Source organism: Gekko japonicus, unplaced genomic scaffold (assembly GCF_001447785.1).
Source record: "Gekko japonicus isolate JY-2015 unplaced genomic scaffold, Gekko_japonicus_V1.1 scaffold1258, whole genome shotgun sequence".
Lineage (NCBI taxonomy): Eukaryota > Metazoa > Chordata > Lepidosauria > Squamata > Gekkonidae > Gekko > Gekko japonicus.
Window position 1 is genome coordinate 187,193 of NW_015176488.1, and position 6,809 is coordinate 194,001.

The following is a 6,809-nucleotide window of genomic DNA, read 5'->3' on the forward strand; positions in this document are numbered from 1 at the left end:
TTAAAAAAAACACACACATCGGGGCCGGAGCAATTTAACCCGCTCCCAGCACGCCGTCTGACGGTCTGACCGCACCCTGAGTGCGGCAAATAAATCTCCCAAGAGGTAGATTGCAAAAAGAGGCAAACTTACATTTATCCAAGTAGATCCAGTTCAAATTGAGATTGCAGCCGAAAGGAGAGAGAGAAGCCTGATCTAAAGAGTCCTTTTCCCCATCGCAAGTGGCCGGCTTGTCTGGCATCGTGAGTGTGTGTGTGTGTGTGTGTGAGAGAGAGAGTATGAGGGGCCTTGTCCGTACAGGAGAGACCTGCAGAGACTCGTGTGTGTCTCCATGGAAGGCCATGAGCAGCGAGGGAGAGGATAAAGGGAGAATAAAGGGAGTGAGAGGAGGGGTCAGAGAGGGCAGCTCCCAGGTGAAGACAAAGAGAGGCGGCATCCCGTTCAAGGAGACGACACCTTAGAGTGACGTTGTGCCCCTCCAGTGGCCAAGCATGCCGAGTCCCTCACCCCAACAGTGTGAATAAAACGGAGGAGAGGAGAGCCGCGTCAGCTGCTTCGGGTCCCCGTTGGGAAGGAAGGTGCGGTATACATAAAGCAGATAGATGCTCAAGCCTCCTCCTGAGAAATTCCAGTTTTACTACAGCCGCATTCCTTATATTTATTATTTATTTGATTTCTACCCTGCCCTCTCTGCCGTGGGAGACTCGGGGCGGCTTACATGGAATAATAAACGGCTAAGACAAGTACAGGTAAAATCATAAACAGTATAGATATATATATATTAAAAAAAGCATTACAAAGCGCTCGTGCTAGATGGTTCATAGACGATGGCGGATATAAGCAGCATCGGACAAAGCAATCAGCCGCCATCGTAGTCTGGGCTATGCAGGCTGCTAGTAATGATGCTGATACCGGTGTTAATGTTGATGTTCACGGTGGGGCCGCTTTGTGGTGTGATGGTTGTGTTCCCATCTCACAGGACCGTGGCCAAGGCTATTGTAGTGTCGTATTGGCCTTCTATCTGTGAAGGAAGCTAATGCAAACTTGGGATGCATTCACGGAAGTGTTGTGTCCAGATCACGGGAGGTGGTAGTTTTTATTTATTTATTTATTTCACTTTTACCCCGCCCTTCCACACTATTCTGTTATGGTCAGGCCTCACCTGGAGTCCTGTGTCCAGTTTTGGGCACCACATTTTAGGAAGGATGTTGACAAGCTCGAGCGTGTCCAGAAGAGGGCAACCAGGATGGCGAGAGGGTTAGAATCCAAGTCTTATGAGGAAAGGCTGAAAGGATTGGGTCTGTTTAGCCTGGGAAAGAGAAGGCTTCAAGGGGACATGATTGCAGTCTTCAAGTATTTGAAGGGCTGTCATGTAGAAGATGGAGTGGATCTATTCTCTCTTGCTCCAGATTGCAAGACTAGATCTAATGGGTAGAAATTACAAGGGAGTCAATATACTGGCTAAATATCAGGAGAAACTCCCTAACTGTCAGAGTGGTTGAGCAGTGGAACAGACTGACTCGGGAGGGGGGGGATGCTCCTTTGCTGGACGTTTTCAAGCGGAGGCTGGGCAACCATCTTTTGGGTATGTTGTAGGTCTATCTTTCGGCTGTGCTCCTGCAGACTGCAGGGGGTTGGACTAGATGACCTGCAAGGTCCCTTCCCTCTTTCTATGATTCTATCATTTTTTGACGTAGTTCTTAGTTCAACTGTAAAACTTTTGTTTTTGCAAGCATCTGTTTAATAGGCAATGTGAACAAGAAGCATGTGCGTTCAGAATGATCCCGAATCCGCCATGGTGTCTGAAAGATAATTCAGTGGCCTTCCGGTATTGGTCCACCGCCTTCTCAATTAATTCTGCAGGGTGCTCAGGGGAATCTATGCCAATGTCTTTCTAATTGATTAATTCATGGAGATGGATGTGAGCAAAAATGCATGTCTCCCAAAGGGATCAGATGGTGGTTTCCCTCTCGGCACATTTGGGTCCTTCCGGAGAATCCAGTGCCCTAAAGAATTCATGGTGGTAATCCTCAGTCCACCGGGGTGTGTGTGTGTGTGTGTGTGTGTGTGTGTGTGTGCGTGTTAGCATATGTTTCTGCCTGGAATCTGTTAGAGGGGGAAAACACACACACACACAGTGGTTTATGGTGTGTTTTGTTCTGTTCATTGCTGTTGTAAAAATGTAAACATGTAAGTGTTTCTGGGAAACCATGGCAGGAATTAAAGGGCGTCCAAGAGCAATAACCGTCTGTCCCATTGTGAGCCTGCACGGCCATCTTGGACCCTCCCAAAGCCCCCGGCGGAGCCCTCCTTCAGAGCTGTCTGGATACGGCTGGGACTCCTTCCTTGCTGGCAGGGTCCTCCAACACTTTGGAAGGCCCTCCCTGAAGAGGTGAGGAGAGCTCCTCCGCTAAACGGGGTGTGTGTGTGTGTGTGTGTGTGCGGTGCACGCGGCCTTTGGCAGGTGGCCAGTTTTGTGGAGTAGTGCTATGGGAGTGTGCTTTATGGACTGTGTGATTATCAGGATTGTCATTTGGGCAGGTCCCTGTAAGCCACCATGATCCACGTGGTCAGTTACTGAGAGCTTAGCAGGGTCAGTTACTGAGAGCTTAACAGAAATAAATGGGACTAGGTGACAGTAGAGAAGGAGGAGGAGATTGGATCTATACCCCCTGCCCTTCACTCGGAGTCTCAGAGCGGCTCACAAACTCCTTTCCCTCCCCCTCCCCACAACAGACACCCCCTGGGAGGTGGGTGGCACTGAGAGAGCTCTGGGAGAAATGGCTCTTTTTCAAGGACAGCTCTGACAGAACTAGGGCTTGCCCAAGGTCATCCAGCCAGGTGCGAGTGGAGGAGTGGGGAATCAAACCCGGTTTTCCCAGATTAGAGTCCGCGCGCTTAACCCACTACACCAAACTGGCTCTCTGGCTTACAGTGACCTCGTTCTAGCAGGTAGATCCAGGTGGGGGCAGCCGTGCTGGTCTGAAGCCATAGAACAAAGTCTGAGTCCTGGAGCACCTTTAAGACAGACAAAGTTTAATTCTGGGCACGAGCTCTCGTGTGTATCTGAAGGGAGTGCGCGTGCACATGGAAGCTTATACCAAGAATTAAGCTTTGTTCGTCTTAAAGTTGCCACTGGACTCAAACTTTGTTCTGACGTTCTAGCAGCTTCATTTTTGCATGCCGTTGGGATCAGTGCCTCCTCAAGGCGTTCCTCTGCCTCTGGCTCATATTTTACCACTGAGGTTCTTCCGTTGGTGAAAGCCCCCTTGAGACAGGCAGAAGGCTTCGAGGTGGGCGGACTGAAGTAGCTGGGGACAAACTCTGGTGTTTTGGGGGACGGTTTCGTCTGTGGAGGTGAGTGTGAATAAGGGTTTGTTTATTTATTTAGACATCATCTTTCTCTTGGTGACTTCGGGAAGCTTGTCATGATTATTCAAGTTGTGAATTCCCTGCCTTGTGCAGGGGGTTGGACTAGATGACCCTGGAGGTCCCTTCCGACTCTGTGATTCCGTGAGTCATCTGTGATTCATATTCCTTGAAGCCTCTGCTTTTTTGCTCACAGGTCTGCCCTGTTCACATCTAAAATGGGTAGTTGAACGGTATGATCAGCTTTTTTTGCAATGAATGTCGTGTGTCGAAGGGAAGAGCTAAACCTTCCATTCTTGTTTCCTTGTCGCATAAAAGGCTCCCCCCCACCTGGATTTTGGGGCAGACGCATACGGAAGAGTCACGGCCACGTCTGTGGCATCTAAGGTGGCTCTCAGAGTGCCCGGTCGGGGTTTCCTCGGTGCTTGGGACTGACCCTGGTTGAAGTGTCATGATTGTATTGGTGGCTTCAAGATCCAGTTTGAGCTGGTGTTCCGGGTTTGCCTGGTGTTCTGCGACTGGGGCCCCTCATGCCCACACATTTCACTGCGGATTTTCAGAGCAGGAAGCCTTAAGCTTGATTTTGGATTCTGTGCCCGCCTTATGCACCGTTCTTTCTCTTCTGGTGTATTTATTCTGCAGCTACAATTAAAAAAACAACACCACCACTTTTCTAAATCGGGGTTAAATGTCATTTGTGATACATTTATCACAATTTATGCAATTGCCTTATCACAGCTGTGCAGTCGTGTCCAGCAAATGCCTTCCATTTAAATCCTTGTGGTTCAGGTTTTGTGCATGCATTTTAGCCTTAGTTTCTTACATGAAAGGAAACATAAGGGCAGGCAGGCAAAGAGGGAAAACTGATGCTGAAACTGACAAGACTTTTTCTGAAACTGACAACAACAAGAAGAAGAGATTGGATTTATATCCCGCCCTTCACTTGGAGTCTCAGAGCATCTTACAAACTCCTTTCCCTTCCCCTCCCCACAACAGACACCCTATGAGGTGGGTGGGGCTGAGAGAACTCTGACAGAAACTGCTCTTTTTCAAGGACAGCTGTGCCAGAGCTTGTGACTGTCCCAAGGTCACATCAGCAGGTGCAAGTGGAGGAGTGGGGAATCAAACCCGGTTCTCCCAGATTAGAGTCCGCACACTTCACCACTACACCAAACTAGCTCTGTAATTTTGTGTGTTGCTGAGCACTAGGGGACTCTCTGCTGTGTTATGGGCCACTGTGAAAAATGGGAAAGAGTCACACGATCTCATAATATGGGGAAACACATTGAGTGTACAGAATGCATGGTAGAACCCACTGACACTGGCATTGCAAGCTTTGATTGTTGGCCATGTGTGTGTCCCCTGCAACTCCACCACGCTTTGCACAGAGCTGCAGTTTGTATTGGGAGGAGTCCTCTGGCAGAAGCTTTGGAGAACGTTTTTGAGTCTCGAGCCACTAAATTGGAATGTGTGGAGTATTTTCACCAATGCCTTAGAACAGCTGCATAGTAACGCTAATTTTCCTGCCCTTCCTTGCAAATTTGCACAGTTTTCTCCTTGTGATTTTCTAATTTGATTCTGCACACTGGTTGTGATCTTAGCAGTTTTTTTTAAAAAGCCTATCCTGTGCCTATCCTGTGCCAATTGCACTCTGTCCTCCAAATGGAGCAATCCCGAGCAATTCTCAAGTTCGGCGGTTCACAGGAGGTCCATGTGGTGCATCCGCCATTTTAATGTTAGGCATCCAGAGACTGTCAAAATAGTTCCCCCCCTCCAACTTTGCTCACTGAAGCATGAAAGGGAAAAATGTTTTCAAAGCTTCATGTTTCCCATCCCGGTGTCTCTCTCTCTCTTAACGTCTCATGTCAATTTCATTCCGTATTGACCCCCTCTTGTTTTATTTGCATGAAGCACTGAAATCCTTTTTTCTTTTCTTTTTTGCACTGGGGACGCTGCCATTTGCCTCCTTTCTGATCGCCCTTTCAGGTCAACACCAGCAGGGAACTAAACCTCACACAGCTCCTTTTAAACTTCCCCATCATTGTTTTAATTTTTTTTTAAATTCAGCGATCCGAGACTAGCGATAGTCTCATATCGTTAGACTCATGCCACTTGTCGAAAAAAAATTAAAATTCTAAAACGAGAGGAAACTGGTGCTTGTGCACCGATGAAGGGGGGAGGGTGGCAGGAGGTGCAGAGTGAGTGGAACGACCTCGATGTGGGCGGGGGGGAGTGACCTTCGACTTATCTTCAGCTTGGAAGTGAAACAAGGGGGAAACCGGCACAAAAGGCACTCTCCGGAAACCCAGGGAAACATCGACCAGAAAGTGAACTGAGCACTGAAGGGGGGGAAATCAAGGCAGAACAGCAAAGGAAACCTGAAAGTGAAGGGGAAACATCCTTGCCTGATAGGCCTGGGTCCCGTGGAAGCACGTGTGATCTGCATGTTTGCTAGGCAAATAGGTCGGCCGTCTGAGGGGTGTCCCTAATCCATTTGCCGGCCTGACCAGGAGGCAGCTGGGAAATCCCATTATGGAGAGAAGAACTGCCTGTAATGTTGTTTTCAGAGGCTGGCTCTTATCTGTCCCAGCCATGGCAGAGTTTATGAACGGAGCATTGTTTTATTGTTTGAACAATGTTTAAATTTTAATCCACTTCCTGTATTTTGTTTAGCTGTGGTAGTAAGTCACAAAGTGGCAGTCCTGTAATTCGAGGAGTTTAAGGTGGGTCAGCTGCTGTGGAGTGCTTGTGTTTGCTTAGGTGTCCCTCCTTCATTTCAGACTTTCAAAGACGTCTCTTCCTTTCTGCCAGGGTCATTGTGCCTTTTAACAACCTGGCAACGAAAGGTTTCCTGGTCCGTCAGAGGGAAATGTCATAACTGAAGAGGGTAGCACAGGAGACACACAAAAAAAGTCAACAAGAGATGAACAGGTGCAGGATGTAGGCTTTATTACGCAGGAAAGTGTACATCCCGAGGATTTTGTAAAAGTTGGGAACGGCTTTCGGAATCTGTTCCCTCTGCTCAAAAGGGAGTTAAGTTGCTGGTTCTTGGTCCACTGGAATCCCAGGTTTTTGTTATCTTTTTCTTCCCCAGCGTGTGATCTTCAAGATGGATAAGAGGACAGGTAAAAACACTTTGTAATTTTAAGGGAGGGGGTTGTGGCCAATGCTCCCTCTAAGCTGTGGAGTCCTGTGAGCAAAAATCCTACTTTGTGAGCTACGGGCATTAAAGTTGTGAGCGGGCGATTTGGCTGTGGCATAAATTAGTCTGCTCTGGAGCCCCATCCTTCCTGAGCTAAGACAAAAATTGTGTGAGCTGGAGGCTAAAAAACCTGAGCTTTTGTTGTTGTTGTTCAGTTGCACAGTCGAGTCCGACTCTTCGCGACCCCATGGACCAGATCACGCCAGGCCTTCCGGTCTTCCGCTGTCCTCTGAAGTTT